The sequence below is a fragment of the Dasypus novemcinctus genome, chromosome 11 (genome assembly GCF_030445035.2).
Source record: "Dasypus novemcinctus isolate mDasNov1 chromosome 11, mDasNov1.1.hap2, whole genome shotgun sequence".
Taxonomy (NCBI): Eukaryota; Metazoa; Chordata; class Mammalia; order Cingulata; family Dasypodidae; genus Dasypus; species Dasypus novemcinctus.
Window position 1 is genome coordinate 90,445,679 of NC_080683.1, and position 17,869 is coordinate 90,463,547.

A 17,869-nucleotide genomic window follows, 5' to 3' on the forward strand; every position below is an offset into this window, starting at 1 on the left:
CCATAAGAGATAATCAATGCTATTCTGAGGGGCTCATATCCTAAAAAATAAAAATTAGAAGGAAAGGAATACAAAGGAAGTTCCAAGACAGTACTTTGAGTTTTGTTCTTCTTTAATTTTTGGTTCTGACTACACAAGGATTCAATTCAGGATTTGGGGCTGACAACCCCTGTGAGTCCTTCAACTCAAAAGTTGATGGGATACAGAGACAGCCAAAGTAGATACAACCCCAGGTAGTGGTGTTCCTGAGTCCTATGAAGACACTCAGATTCTACAGTCATGCCAGATGGCTCTGAAGTTCAGTGCCTTGCTAGTGGACCCTACTTTGGAATTTGTGTTGTGTTCCTGAGTGTGATGGAGTTAGACTCAGATATGACCTCTCTACACATCCCTCTTCTGTCACTTTTACTAAACCTGTGGTTGGCACTGGGATTGGTGTATGCTCAGGAGACTTGAATCTCTGGACTATTCATGTGCCAGTTGGGCCCTGAGCCTCAGTAGAGTTGCAACACCTACTCTCCAGTTCTTTGGACTTACCCAGGTCAGCTAACAGGGAGGTGAGGATGGTCAGTCACCACACAAGGAAACAGAGAGAGACTACAACTACAAGCAGGAGAATTGCATCCATCAGCCATATGGGATCTAAGCCCCCTCTTGATTTAGAGGTGGAGTGGACACCACCATCCCAGGGCCCACAGAATGGAGGAATAAAATATGAATTACAGTGGACTTACTGGTATTCTATTATAGAACTATTGTGACTCTAGCAATGGAAGAAATTGTATCACTGATATGGAGACAGTGGCCATGGGAGTTGCTGAGGGCAGGGAAAGGGAAAAAGAGGTGTGTGATATGGGGACATTTTCAAGACTTGGAGTTGTCCTGAATGATATTGCAGGGACAGATGCAGGACATTATATATTCTCCCATAACCCACTGAATGGACTGGGGAAGAATGTAAACTACAATGTAAATTATAATCCGTGTGGTGTAGCAGTGCTCCAAAATCTATTCATCAAATGCAATGAATGTGCCACACTGATGAAAGAAGTTGTTTATGTGGGAGGAGTGGGAGGGGGGGTTTGGGGAGTGGGGTACATGTGAACCTCTTATATTTTTTAATGTAGCATTATGTGATCTATATATATATTTTTTAAAAAGAATAAAAATAAATGTTTTTAAAAAGTTGATGAGATAGGGGAGCAGATGTGGCTCAAGCAGTTGGGTGCCTGCCTCCCACTTAGGAGCTCTCAGTTTCATTTCCTGGTGCTTCCTAAAGAAGATGATCAAGACAGCAAGCTGATGTGATGGGCTGGCACACCACGCTGATGCAACATGATGTAATAGGAGATACAACAAGGAGACACAACGAGAGGCACAAGAAGCAGGAAGTGGATATGACTCAAGTGATTGGGCATCTCCCTCCCACAGGGGAGTTCCCAGGTTCAGTTCCCAGTGCCTCCTAAAAAGAAGACAGACACAGAGATCAAACACAAATGAACAGACACAGAGAGCAGACAGCAAGTGCAAACAATGAGGGAGAGGGGGCAAAGAAATAAATAAATAAATCTTTTTTTTTTTTTTAAGTCGATGAGATAGCACTGAGGGACCTCTAAGATCTCTTCCACCAAGAGCACAAAGTGCTTCAGAGGCCCTGTAGAGTGGTGAAAGGTGCAGGCTCTGTGTCAAACATCCTGGTTTTGACTCTTGGTTCCTTCCCTCTAGTTACCAGATTCTTCCCAGAAACCTCACCATGCTTCCTCTCTCTATAGCCCAGTTCCCCCTGGCTGCAGTACACAGTCTAACAAGGAGAATCCGAAATAGTGAAGCACTGTGTGCTAAATTGCCTACCAGAGCTGGCCAATGTCTATTTGTAAATGCAGAGTCCTGTCTTTAACCTATATATTACAGTAGAAAGTGCAAGTGGAAAATGAGTAAGAGATAAGAAATCATATGCTTTTCCCACTCAAGGTATAGATGATCATTTACATTTACCCAATTCCTCATTGAGAAATGTAGCAGTTTGTTATTGTTTATGAATTCCAAAAAAAGCTATTGAGTTATGTTTGTGAACTGGTTTGTCCATCTGGGCTTATTAGACTATATTTGCTTCAGAGGTTTCACTTTTTACTTAATTAAATAATGACTGAGGCTTTCATTGGGCCACATCAGTAGGACCCTAAGGGGGTGGAGACTCACAGAGAAACCACACCACAGAGAAAGGAAGTTGGAGTTTCAAGCTGGAGCCCGGGAAATAAACACACAGAAGAGTTTGGTCATGAGGAGGAGGCCCTGGGAAGAGAGACAGAACCAATCACCTGAGAGTCTACAGCTGGCCTTGTAGAGAGAGCAGGGCAGCTGCATCTGGAAAGAAACAAGCCCTTGGAAAAGAGCAACCCAGGAAGCCTGAACTCTTGGCAGACGTTGGCAGCCATCTTGCTCCAAAGTGAGACAACAGACTTTGGTGAGGAAGTAACTTATGCTTTATGGCCTGGTAACTTTAAGCTTCTACCCCACATAAATACCCTTTATAAAGGCCAACAGATTTCTGGTATTTTGCATCAGTACCTGTTCAGCTGACTAAAACAAGAAATGACCCTTCATTTCCTGACTGTCCTCTTCATGACCTAGTGGTAGAAAAATGCCAAAGTAGCACTCCTGATTGCTTCCTCCTGGTGTTTATGCCTCCTGGAATCCCCTCCGTTGAGTGTAGTAGGATCAGTGACTTGTTTCTTGCCAATAGAACACAACAAAGGTGATGGGATTACATGTATGTTATTGCAGTACTTAAGATGGTCATGTCTGTCTTGCTGGGAGACTCTCTCCTTTCCTGACTTTGAAGAAGCAAGTGGCCATTTGGGAAAACCCACATGGCAAGTTCCTGAGGCAGCCTCTGGCCAACAGCCAGCAAGAATCTGAGGCCCTCAGTCAGCCAACTCACAAGGACCCGACCACTGCCATTGACCACAAGGGCTTAGACATAGATCCTTCCCCAGTGGAGCCTCAGATGAGATCCTAGCCCTGGCCATCATAGATGTAGCCTTGCAAGACTGAAGCCAAGCTATTATGTAAGCTGGGCACCAATTCCTAAGCCACAGGGACTGTGAGCTCATAAATGTGCATTGTTTTAAGCCACTACATTTATGCTAATACTGTTATACAGCAAGAGATAACTAATATAATCCTCAACCTAAATTATCCTCTTGCGCCAAAGTTGTTTCTTCCTTGTCTTCCTGCTTCTTGCCTTCATACTCTTGCTAGCTCTATTACTACCTCCTCTAAGACTCTCTTTTATCCTGTTCTTTCTGAATTCTTTCCATTTTTTCAATGGAAACACAATTGGTTCTCCCTTCTCTGGAATTTTATGGTACCAAACTAGACCATTGGCCCCTTAAGAACAAACATTATATTATTATTATAAAACCACTATAGAGGGATAGTGGTATTTGCTTTCTGAAATCTAAATGCGTAATTCAGTGTCACATATATAGTAGAAACTCAAATATGGTTATCCATAAATTAGTAGAAGAAATACATATTACAGTTGAAATTAAATTTGTATTGATGAAAAAGTACAATGATGAATAATTTTAATGAAAACATTTATTTACTGTAGGAAATAACTTAAAATCCCTTCAAACCAAATATATAATTTAAGGATACTCTACAACTTGGAGTTGAATTTAATATTCTATTCACAAATGGTATAAATACTTTGTGATAGGAACTCTTAAGGAAAGAGTGAATAAAAATAATTTTTGGACTGAAACTTTTTTTTTGCTTATTATCTTTCCCTTTGACAATATGCATTTGTTTCCAAAACAGTAATCATTATAAAGTTCAAAAAGTTAGAATGTACATTAAATTCCCTGCTTTTGTAAATTATCATGAGAAAGAAAAAAATAATTGCTTGCTTTAAAGACAAAGTATGTTTTAAATAACTCGTTCATAAATACAAATGGCTATTCAATATCTTAGTCTGTGAAAACTAACCCTCATTAAATTACTCATAATATTAGAAAAGAATAGTTGGACACTAAATTGCTAAAGTTTAAAATAACACCAGGCACTGATACAGTTTGCAAGTTCAATGAGCTCAGACAGAGTCAGATTTGCCCCCTTTCCTTTGTACCAGGACTCTGAAACTACATGTGCCTGTACACAGGCCAGTGGGAGGTGGGTTGGCACACCCAAGGATGCTCTTATTCATACAAATACATTACAAAACTGCACTGAGTCCCAGACCAAATTGTCCTGGACAATTCAGAAGAGTTGGAGCTTTGTCTGAATTTATGGACTAAGAAAAATATACAACAGTTCAGTCTAAAGAGGAGTTGGAACCAGATAAGGCCAAGGGGGGAGATATTTTGGGTCCGATATGAGAAGAATTGTAGATCACCATTCATTTTTTACTTTAAGAAAACCCAAAATAAATTTTTCTCCAAAGAGTAAATATTGATGATTCCCTGGTGACTAAAAAAGGAGGTATTTTACAATTCTAGTTCTTTACCCTATAGTTTCCCAGCATTGTTTCTCTCTTTGCATTTATCAGATATCTGTAGTATAAGACACAATGGAGGGAATGTACATATAGAGAGAGCGAGCGAGAGAGAGAATAAAAAAGTAGGGAAAGTGGAATTTTTGCTTATTTCCAATTTAAAATTTCTTTCTACCAGTACTTTCAGGGTGTAAGCTCCTCCATCCCATATACGTACACATTAATTTCTTTTTATGGAAAGTATGAGAGTGTGCTACAAAGCTCTATTATTAATAAAAATAGAACAATTTAAAAATAAGGTTATTTGTAAACTTGAGGCTTATATACCACATGAGAATATGTGATACACTCTCTGAACTTGAAACAGATATGGAAAAAAAGAGCTTACAGCAAAGGACATATCCTTTTATAGTAAATATGGCAAATGTCCTACACTTTGTGATTATTAGCTCAGCTCTAGTGTAACAGATGTAAATGTCATCAATACTAGCAGAAATCTCAAAGTGCCATATAGAATGCCTATGGTCATTGAGAAAGTGGATAAAGACAGGAACATATTATTGGTTCTTCTTAGATGAAGTAACCTTAGAAGACAATAGCAGTGTAATGTCACTTCTCTCAAGAGAAAAAGAAAACATTTAACCAGGTAGACATTTTAATTTTCTCCCAGTTAAATGTCTTCCCTCCATTGCTTGCCATGTGTGTAAAAAGAAGAGTTTGCAGGAAAAAAATGGAGCTGGGTGGAACATTAACTCTTTAAAATCAAGTGGAGATTGGATGCAATCCAGATTACAAAGAACAATTTCAAAATGATCACAAATTTAATAATAGCATAGGATTATTTGGTTTCCTTACTTCTTAACCATCAGGAGAGATCATGTATGCAATCACTCTCTTCCACATGTAGCTGACCAGAGCAAATTTAGCCTATTTAGCAATTAGAATATGCCATTTTTTTCTTTGCTAAAGATACAGGGGGACTTTGGCTGTGTCAAGTACTTTCCTAATCATTTTGCCTTTAGATGGACTTCAACTTTCAGCAGTTTATTTGGCATGAAATGAGTGAAGTACTTAGTCATTCTGAATTCCGCCATAAAGAGCTGAGGAAAGAGAGAAGTGGTAAGGAAGGGGTTTTAAAAATGTGTCAAGACACATTTCCCTAGAACATTTGCTTGAGGTCCTAAACTGTGCCTATGCTCTCCCAGCAGAGCAAATCAAATGTTTTGTGTAAAATCTCAGAGTATTTACTTTCCACTCTGGAAGGCATTAACAATGAGAGCCTCTCTAGTTGAGAGCAAGTGATTCACAAACCAGTTACCATATTCTCCATTCTTGATAAGAATCTAAGCCAAAAAGAATACAATGTTTTTCTTTTAACTTTCCCATTATCACAAGCATAAAGAAATTTCTAAGAGCCTTTGTTCTACGTTTAGGTCTGTCAGGCAAACAGTGGAGGCTGCAGAGCTTGTATATTTGTGTCTCAAATTCATTGTGCCCAGAATCTTCTCTCCAGTGTCCTCTGAATCTATGCCCTCAAATTCTTTTTTTCTCACTCCATCCCCCAAACAATCCCATACATAAACCTGCCCTCTAATCTTTAATACTGTCTATACCAGTAACTGATAATCATGTTGAATTATTCCTTCTATGACTCTACATTTTACAGAATTGAAGACATACACTAAAGGATTCCTGGTTCACCAGAATAGTAGCAACATCCAGCCAGTCAAAGACTAAAACAGAGCATGAGGGACAGAAAAATGTTTTTAATTTCAGTAATCCAGTGGCCTGTTCAGCACCAAGCCCGTTCTGGGAGAGCCCAGGAGTGAAATAAGTTCATGTCTTCATTGCCAAGAGAAATGCAAAGGGAAAATCCTTTTAATTGCTTAATTGGAGACAAGTGGCTTTTATAGTAATAAATGTACCAAATGGCTTTGAGATGACACAGTATTGTGACAAGTCTCCAGAATTTGAAGACCACAGTCAAAGTCCAGAGAGAGATCACATAGGTTTTAAAGTTAAAAGAACTTGGGGCAGACTAATTCTCTTGATTCTGGAGAGTGGCATAGAAATTCATAGATAATATCAGTTTCCTTTTGCAATCCCTTGTTTCATCCCCTACTAAATATGTAAGCTCTTAAAAATCATTCATTTTGAATTGTATTAAAGTAATATGAGCTCATTATTTTAAAAATCAAATAGCTCCAGAAAACATACAATGAAAACCAACATCCACAGTTCACTCCTTCCAATTTAAAAAAAAAAAATTCAGCTATTTTATCTGGCTTCTGCTTCCATATTCCTAATTAATATGCTTTTGCCCTATCTACTGACTTCCAATTGGTCAGATAAGAATTTTTTGCTCTCTTACACTAAATCCCCCACAGGCTAACAATCACTTTGTTCTCTGCTTATCTCATAGCACCATGTGATGATTTTAGGATTAGAGGACAGTAGTATATGTGGTGTGGAGGGGAAGAAGAATTTATTAGTCTAAGGAATGGGCTTATCCAGTCTAGCCTTTGGAAAGAAATTGCTTAAAAGATTTTGTGTATATGACAACCTGTTTTTTATGGGTCATTCTACTGCAGGGCTTCTTAACCTTTTTTGTTCTATGGACCCCTTTGCCAGTCAGGTGAAAACCACAGACCCCTTCTCAGAATGTAGTAGCAGATAGTTTTATGACACTCAACTAGTGTCATTGAATTACTACCATAATTTCAAAGTATGGATGATCATAAGCAATTTTTAGAGATATGGAACAACTTTAATGTAATATGAAATGAATACTACTGTAATATATTGCATACATTCATAAGTGAAGGAAATGCTAGATTTCAGTTAGGGGTCAGAGAAAATAAAGATAATAAGTTGATTTTTTTTTTCAATTCAAGTTCACAGATCCCCTGAAATCTTTCCATGGACCTGTTGGTTAAGAACCCCTGTTCTACTGTAAATATTTTCAAGAGGTAACTCTCTTGACAGTCATCATCATTTTTGAATGCTCAATATTAAGAATCAAATAGTACAGAAAGAATGGCTTAAAATAGGAGAGGAAAAGGGAAGCAAATGATGCTCAAGCAGTTGGGTGCCTGCCTACCACATGGGACGTCCCAGGTTTGGTTCCCAATGCCCCCTAAAGAAGACAAGCAAGACAGAGGGCTGGCATGGCAAGCTGATACAATGAGATGATGCAACAAAGAGACACAACAAGGAAACAATGAGACATGTAACAAGCAGAGAGCGGAGGTGGCTCAAGCAACTGGGCACCTCCCTCTCACATGGGAGATACCAGGTTCAGTTCCCAGTGCCTCCTAAAAAGACAATAAGCAGACACAGAGAGCAGATAGCAAGTGCAAATAAATGAGGCAGTGGAGGGAAGAAATAAATTAATTAAATTAATCTTTTTTTAAAATCCAATTAATTATTTTTTTAAATAAGAGGGAAAAGGAAATAGGCTTTCTCCCAGTTATAGATATAACATTGGAAACTATTAAAAAGTTTTTAACTCCCCTAATGTGGCCTCTATGTTTTTACTTCCTTGCTTCTAGCACTATATTTAAAACAATATTTCTCTGATTACAAAAGCATGACATGTTTATGGTGGAAAATTTGGAAATGGGGCTTTACAGAAAAGCCCAAAGGAAAAAATGAAAATCACCTGCAACTACACCACTCAAAGGTATAATCACTGTTATCACTTTGTTTTCTATCCTTCTGTCTTTACTGCACATTGAGGGTGGGGACAGGTGGTCACAGTTGTCAATATGTAACTTATATTGTTCATGCCATCAAAATGTTATTTTAAGTCACAGTATCCAATCATGTCACTGCATCATAATCTATTTTAAAAATCTCTTATTGCTGACATTTAGGTGGTTTCCAATTTTTTACTATCATAATAACACTAGAATTAAAAGGATATCCTTGTAAATAAATCATTTTACACACCTCAATGATTTTGTTGACATAAATACCTAGAATGAAATTTGTAGAGCAAATGGAATTAATATTTTTTAAAACTCTGCTACATCCTGCTATATTGTGCTCCAAAAGGATGTGTCAATTTTAAACCCCCACCAACAATGTATTAAAGTGCTTGTTTGCCTGAAACTTTATTAACATGATTTATTTTACATCTGTCCGCTTGATGGGTTAAAATGGTATCCTCTGCATTACTTTCCCTCATAATGCATTTGACAATCAATTTAAAATTCAAACGTGCAGAAATTGAATAATAAATTAACATGTCAGTCATGATTCTAAAAGATGTAAAAAAATATAACTCCTAATTATACTTTGCTTTTTAGGCATTCCTCTCAAAAGCACAAATTTTCTTTAAAATGTCTTTTACAAGTATATAGTGAATTGGATGACTTGGCTTAAATACAGCAAGCAACTAATTGAGACTAAATACAGAAGGCTTTCAAAATGCCAAACGATTTCCATTGTTGCCTCAGTTTTGTCTAAATTTTGAGATATATATTTAGTATCAATAACATAACTATTATTTTTCTATTTCCACTCATTTTTATAAAATAAAATAGCAAAATCTGATAAATTTTCAAAAGCACTACTATATCAACAAAGAGAAAAGCATGGCTGAAATTGAGATGTTCAGAGACAAACAGAACCAACCTGTCATGTGTTTAAATATTCTTTCAACAGATAAATGTTCACACTAACTACAAAAAGGCAGTTTAGTGATCTCTATGGATTATGTTCAAAAGTGCATGTCATACCTACATCAAATATATGAGAGCCATATAATCTCATTGATGCTTTACTTCCCATGCTTTTGGTTACTAGCAACATTAAACATGTTTCCATAAGTGTTATAACCCATTTGTTGTTCTTTCGTGAATTTTCAGTTTACATACTTTTAAAAATATTTTATTGGGATCTCCATAGCTTTTTATAGAATTATGTGTTCTTTATAAATTCAGAAAATAAAACTGTCATAGTTGACTTAAATAAAGCTATTGGGCCATTTGTTTTTAAGTCCTGTCTATGGTATTTGTTTGTTTTAATGTGCAGACATTCTTAATTTTGATGTATAGAATCAAATCTCTCAATAGTCTCTATAAGGTGTTTTTCTGCTTCATTACTTTAAAAGATTACTCTATCTTATCTATCTCTTTTCTGTTCTAGTTCTTTGGGAATGAGGGCTCTCTCTTTAGATTATACAAAGCTTGTTACAATTGATTTTGTGGCTTGTTTTAAGGTGGGAATCTAATTTCATGCCAAATTGTAGCCAATTATGCCAGAATCACTTTTAACTAATCCATTTTTTTCTCCCAAATTGAAATGTCATCTTATTTTTATACCAAGCATTTATATATACTTAAGCTTGTGTCTTGGCTTACTACTCTGTAGAATTTCTACTCCCTTGAATTTTCTGTCTAGGTTTTTTATACATGTATCATAATTGGAATTATTTTCAGTTTTTAATGTTTTCCCTCTCTTACAATGCAAATTCCTCCTTTCATTATTCTGTTTTATACTTGTCTTATCTAAGTTATTCTTTTCCCTTTTATTTGAAGTACTGGTGCCAGGGACAGAACCCAGAATCTCATATATGGGAAGACAGCATTCAACCACTGAGCTACACAGACTTCCCAAGTTGGGTTTTCCATTTTGTTTGTTTGTTTTTGTTTTTGTTTTTAGAAGGTACCAGGGTTTGAACCCAGGACCTTGTACATGGGAAGCAAGTTCTTAACCAATTGAGCCACATCTGCTCCCCTCTAAGTTATTCTTACCTTGGTTTTCTTCCATATAAACATTTGGATGATTTCATTGTTTAAAAAGAAAGATCACTTGGATTTTTATTAGTATCACACTCAAATTATGAATTCATTCTGAAAAATTTACATATATGCAGTGTTGAAATTTTCCCATGCAAGGCCATGCTATTAATAGAACTCTTCATTAATTTAAACTTCTGTTTACAGTATTCAGTAAAATTATATAGTTTTCCCCATAAAGTTCCTGTATAGCTTTAATTGATGGGTATTTCCTGTATTTGTTACCATTTTGAATTTTCTACCATTTTAGGGTGACCAACAATCCCAAACTTCCTGGGACAGGAGACTTTCAGTGCTAAACCAGGGAAAGCATTAGGCAAACAGGGATGGTTAGTCCTATATTTGGTTGTCCAGTTGGTTATGATTAGTACATAGTAAAACTAATTAGCTATACATATATTTATTTTGCTTCCAGCCACTTTTCTTAACTCTATTTTAATTTTCAATAGAATGTCAGTTGATTCATTGTGACTTTTAATTAGATTATTTTATCTACAGCTAATGACAATTTCCAACACTTACAGCAATTTTTTTCTTTATCTGACTGTATTAGTGTGTTCAGAATAATATTTAAAAGTAAATAGTGACAGAGACTATTTTTTGGCCATTGGCTTGATAGGTGTTCTTCATCCTGTTATAGAAGTGTCCTTTTCTTGGTTTTGTTAGAGTTTCCAGTTGAAGCTGTTTTTGTTATTTTTAAATTAAACCTGAAAGTTAACTTTATAAAAATATTTTTAAACTATATTTCAGTGATCTCAATGGGGAAATACTGGGAAGAAGGCAGAAATGGAAGAAAAAAGAATGAAGCAGGAAAGTAACCCAGAGGAGGTTATAGCTGAAATAACGGTGTGACTTTTCCAACTAAACTACTCCCCACATACATGAGATCATGATTAATCCCATCCTTCCATCTTGTATATGTCAGGAGGGTTAGTGTGAATGACACCTATTTAAGAATCAATCAATGACCCTGTGAGTCAATTTACAAAAGGAAATGTATTATCTCCCCAAGTAAAGTTTAATTGGGGAACAAAGAAGTTTGACAACTACTGAATATATAATAATACATGTTTTTTCTTCTTTTATCTACCAATGTGACAAACGTGTATAAATAAAATTCACTTTACTATTATAAATGAATATTAAACCAAATATTAAACCTTTCTTGTATTGCTGGGAAATAACTGCCTCTTCCTCTTAATATATTACCCAATATGAATTGCAGGAATCGGGCCAGCTCTATTTAATGAAATCTTTTGGCAGATTCCTATGCCACTTTCTATACCAATTTTGCACATTTCATATGGTTATCATTACAAACTAATTTCACAACCTTTTCCTCTGCTCGGAGATAGAGTTCACCCAGGCTTCTAACTGCCAAATACCTTGAGAGGAAAAGTGATGCCCAAAGCAGGGCTCATTCATCTCTCTGGACAGAGGCTGCGATGATGGGGCGGTGGCTGGATCAGGGCTGTGGGGGGTTCTCCCGCCTCGAGCTCCCCGCTTTCCCCCTGAGAAGACGATGGCAGAGAAGCGACAGCCGGACAACAGCAGCAACAACTGAAGTGGCGGCGGTTCAGGGTGGGGTAGGGGTGGGATCCAGAGGGGCTGGGGCAGTGCCCACACAGATACAGGGGAACAGCGTCAAGATGGGAATGTGGCGAGCAGCAGGGCAGGCCAGGACCCTCACAGCCCCTCCCCAAGTTTGGAACACAACATGTTTATATTTTAAAGTCAAACTATTTTGAATTTTGCTGTCCGGCCCCTCCAAGCCTTGCCCTCTCTCCTTTGCCAGGACCACAGCTCTTGGCCTCGTCCTCTGATCCCCTCCCTGGTTTCTTATATAGTTGATTCTCACCTCTTCAGTCTTGCCCTGAACCTGATCCCAACCCCTTGACCTCCACCCTTTTCTCTCTGGGGCAGTTTCGTATTTGGTAAGAGAAATTTACTCATTAATCATTTGTTGTGTTTTACAAATAAGTTCATAAATAATAAATAAATAAATAGTGTCCAAAGTCCTTTCTCCAGGTCTTAACTGCCTTGGTAGCTCATCAATGCTTTCAAACAGATGTTGTTGTTGTTGTCAGCTTTTTTTAGTTTTCTCAGGAGGTGAAGTTAGTTTAAAAATAAATAATCCATCATGGTTTCAGAAGGAAAATATGCTTCCTGTTTTCTAATTAATTTCTGATTTGACTTTACTGGTTTCTTTGATCTACTTTTCTATTATTTGTTTTATTACAGCTTTTCTAACTTCTTGAGTTGAATATTTAATCTGGCTCTTTTCTTATTATTTCAGAATTGCCTTTAACATAAATTCATTTTGACCTTGTTCAATAAGTGTCTGTGAGTAGTGACCACGAAGATCATACAACCTGATGTAGACCTCCAAAATTTATATTGTGAATATTTGATGATCTTCTATCTTATAAACATTTCCCACATCCCACTTTTTAATAGTACTCAGATTTTGGTTAAAGTATCTGCACTTCCCCTCCAGCCCAACTGCTTTAAGGGAAACTGACCCCACTCACATTTCCAAAGTTAGGCTCTGAAAAGATTTAAATAAATTTATACATTTCATTCCCCTGGCCACAATAATTAGTTCAGAGGTACCTATGTGATCTAATCAAATCCAGTCAGAGTAGTACAAAAGTCTTGCTTGGAATCCTAAAATCAGAGTATGCTTTTCCCCTGGATATGAGTGAAAAAGCATAAAATCCAGTTTTCTCCTGGCATTCGTCTTGTACCACAAGAGGAACCTGCCAGGACTAAGATGATACATGCGTGGAATTGGATAGAGCTGAAAGAGTCACAGAGCAATTGACCTGGAGCCCTGATTAAACCATGCTGGAAGCCCACCCTCCAGCTGGACATTTTAGTTATTGAGCCAATAAGTTCCCTTTATTATTTAAGCCAGTTTGAATTGAATTGACTTTTCTTTCACTCACAGCCAAATGCATTCTAACTAAGACTTGGGTACCTAACAAATACTTTGTAATGAGGTGATATTAAAGAAAAGAAAAAACAAAATGAAATAACAAAAGACAGGCTTTTGTCCTTAAGACATATTCACTGGTCCATTAAATCAAAATATAAGCCACTTCATGTTTAGCTCTGAAATTGTATTTGTTTTGTTCCTTATTGTATCCTTCAACGCATAGCTTAGGTGCTGGCATTTTTCAATAAATACTCAGTAAGTACATGTTAGATGAATGAATAATTATGGATTTAAATGATATTTCCTCTAAAGTTATTCCCATTTACTTTTAAGTTGTGGGGAGAAAACACTTTCCTGGTGTATAAGATGCCCCACCCCATGCCCATGAGGTGTCTTAGCAACCACATGGTTGAATACAAATGTAAGGTTTTGTTCTTAAATTTTCTCAGGTTTAAAGGGTATGTGCATAAAGAAAACTATACCTTCTAAATACTTATACTGATAAATTTTATATGTTTTGTTGTTGTACATAACAGTTTATTAATTTTTTTTAATTTATTTATTCTTTAGGAGGTACCAGAGATTGAACCCAGGACCTTGTACATGGGAAGAAGGGGCTCGGCCACTGAACTGTATGTGCTCCCCAATGAGAACTGGTTTCCACCTTTGTTTCTTTCTTTCTTTGTTTAGGAGGTACCAGGGAACCAATCCAGGACTTCGGACATGGAAAGCAGGTGCTCTACCACTTGAGCTACAGCTGTTTCCTTGTATCATACATTTTTACTGGCTATCAGTTAATAAGAATGGCAGCAATATATAAACAATACATAAATAAGCCCCAGGCCCTTTTGGTTTGGTCATTGCAAAATAAATTAATGACTCTAAGATTACTTCCAGCTCTAAAAGTAACATGTGTTTATAATCTTAGAGCTGTTCTTTTATCATCAAAGTGATCAAATCTATCTGCACCTTCCCTCTGACCCACCACAAGTCCTCTGTGGCACTTCCACTGACTTGTCACTCAGACTCAGACTGCAGTAACTTAAAGGCTTGAGATTTGCCTGTCCAAAGACGAGGAGCACTTCAGGAAGGGACCTAAGCTCGACCCACTACAGATAGCATGAATCAGTCCTTCTCCTCATCCAAGGGAAGACTCAGCATCGATCTCTTCGGTGAAAGGTGGCAAAGCAAGCAGTGAACAATTTAAGTCCAATCAGACACATTCAATGTTAAAATAAGAAGCCAAATTAAGGTGGGTTTAAAAGCATGGGAAGAGCTGAGGTGTGGGGGTAGCAGGTGGAAAGTGATCATCTAGTTAGAGGCAAGCATAGTCAATGTTCTTATATTCTGCCAGTGGGAAGGCTGAGTCTATGCCAGGCTGGTGATAGCAAACACTTGGCCCTCAAAGTGTTTCCCACCCTAACATCTGCCACTGAAGAAGAGAGAGCAGCCAGTAAGAGACTGTGAGTTCTTACAATCTACAGCTCTGGATGGGGAAGGAGTGGCAGGGGCCCTGGGTGGCAGCACAGGTGGCAGCCAAGTGGTGACTTGCATACCAGATGGGAGAGTGTCACATGCTGCCCTCTGGCAGACACAAAGCCCATTTTAGGGAATTAAGGAAGCCATGCACTTCTCAAATAGACATATGGTATCAAAGAGGAAGATATAAAATTCTATTTTGTGGAAACTGGTGAATAAACCCAAAATATTTCTTTCTTACTTGGAGAAGAATTACAAATAAATGGGCTTTTCAATGATGATTTTCTAATAAAGAAGACAAACTTCCACTAGAAACTGAAGAAAGAGAAAACTGTCTAAATGAGCTCTGTCAGTAAAGGCCATTTCTGCAAGATGGCTACACACAGTTTGCCTTTACAATCCACCTCCTTTTCCCAGCATTAATTTTCTTCCACTTTTTTCTGTCTGCTCATCCCAATTCTAAGCTTTCTCCACAAGTTACTGATTAGTGTGGAGTAGCTTTTCCAATCCACCCACATTCTTGTAGGCATGGTAATGGAGCCCTTCAAACAGGAAATTGCTACTTTAAAGCTACAGGACACTTTTGAAGCCAAGGCAGTTGAAAAGATGTCATTGTAAGTTAACACAATGACAAACAGAATCTGGAAAGAATTCTTTCCAAATGAATCTGGAAGGAAGCAGGTCAGAAAATTATGACCCTTTGCATATTTAGCCCTATATACCTCCTAATTTGGGGCAAATAATTGAGAGCTATTGAAAATGAAAATTTAAAGAGACTATCATAGAAAGACATTCTCATAACTTCTCTTCTGAAGATTCCATAAACAGATTAGAAATAATCTCCTGGGGACCTTCACAATAGTTTGTGGACTGGTAACCGTAATTAACAGAATCCAAACACAATGTAATCGTCTACTTAAACACTGCCACCATTTCTTATTTTTCCTTAAAATTGTGATTATTTCTCACTTGCTTACTTGACTCAAAGGATATATTTAAATTGCCCTACTTTTGCTCTCTGTATATCAAAGACAAAAAAAAAAAAAAGCAGCCTAGTGAGCCAGAAAGGAAAACAACATTTCTATAAGCATATAATCTTACTTGAAAACTGACAAAGCAAATAGAAGTGACTAAAAATATTATATCCTTGATTTCCATATTCATTTCCTCTATGTGAAAGAATATAATACGTGATAGTTACAGTAATCGGCTCTTCATTTCTTACTAAATGTAAAAAAATTGAAGTATAAATCCTTTTAAAAGGAGGGGATTTTGCTTGGAAATCAGGAAGAATTATCTTCCTGTAAGGGACTGAAAGATGCTGGAAGAGGAAACCAGGAAAGTTATGGGATTTTCTTTTTTATGAGATTATAAAGAAGAAAGTAAGTAATAATTTTTAAGGCTAGTCTATCAATCATATTTCCTAGAGGATGAAAAATAGGCAATGCTCTTACAACCCACAAATTCATTGATGACAGAACACAGTACTGTTATTTCATGGGAAGGATCACTCTGTGTTACATAAGATCTTTGCCGAGCAATGGCTCATAAATGCTCTGAAGTCAATTCCTAATTATCTGTGTCCACTTGAGTAGCAAGATGATTCTGAAAATTGTTTCAATAGTAACCATTCAACCAACAAAAGGGAGGTTCAGAAAGCAATTAGTTTTACAAGCCACCGGTTAATATGTGTGTAAAGTGCAAATCCTTTGGGACCCCTTTAAAGCATATTCACTATGATATCCAAAAATATACATGTGTGATTTTGGAAGACATGTGCATGTGGAAGCATGCATGTATTCAAAACTTGTATTGAAATGAATAAGGGATTTTTCCCTAGAGACTTCTCTAATAAATACCCCCCAAAAGAATAATTACATACATAGCATAGAGGACACAAATGCATCTGGTTAACTTAACTAGATGTTGATATTATTTTACTTCTGATAGTAGTTCTGTCCTCAGATTTATCTAGCTCACTGCCTAGTGTTGTGAAGACAACACATTGGTTAATTTTTTTAATTCAATTTTCATAAGATTGAACAATCATTGTGTAGATGAAGGGAAAACTTAAAAATGCCATACCACTGGAATGACTCAGAGTTATAATCACAGGTCACATAGGCACAACATGTTGTTCTTATGGTGAATCGAGTAGACACCACCAAGAAAACCCTTAAAATTAATGGTTTCACTGTCTGAAACAGTATCTTTTTTTTCCCAAATTTTATCTTAGTCAACTTACTTTGACACAAGAGAATATGACACATTACAACTGGAAGAGGTCTTCAGAATTGTTTAGTCCACACTCAAACATTATTGATTTGAAAACCTTGTTTCTGAAATAGTGACTTGTCCAAGGTAACCTAGCAAGTTACAGCAAAGCCAGGAAAATAACCTGAGATCTGGGCTGCCCCTCTAGGTTATTGACAATCTCCTACTGTGTCACAGTCACATCACCCTGCTCTGGGAGTCATCTCTGATACCCAGAATTTGGCCTTCAATGGTCACCCAGAGCCTAAATGTAAGCTTAGAGTCTCTCACAAAGGTTATGCATTCCTTTTTCTACAGGTCAGAACTTAATCACCTGCAAGGAGTCTAATAAAAGCTATGTTGTCTTACAGCTTTATTTAAAATTTCATTAATACTTTTACTTATGTAGCTGCCTACTTTCTCCTTTCAATCTTTAGTTCTTCCTTGTTAATAGCTGTATTTTTTAATCTAAAAATCAAGATTCATGCTCTGATAGGAAATGTGTTTGCACACATCAGTTTTTCAGTCAGTATTTGGTGCAAGAATGACCTCTTTCTGAAAGCCTGGAATCGTTTTGGATACATGGAAGTATGAGTGTTTCATTGAGGTTTGTGATGGCACATGGCAAAGGAGCTGTTGGGTAGAATCTTTAAAACCAGGATTGCCTTAGCCTGGGGAGGGGTGAGGAAGAAGCACTGTATGTACACCGTAGCTTTTCATGTAAAAAATTAGAAAAGTCTGAAAGGTTGGGGAAGTGAAAATGATTGTGATGAAGGTCAGACAAAAACATGGGTTTTTGTGAAAAAGTGACAGCCAACAGAACCAACATGTCAATACTATGAAGCCATTTTGTCTAAACATAAACAGGTCTCTCATCAGGGCCAGGTGCAGGGCATG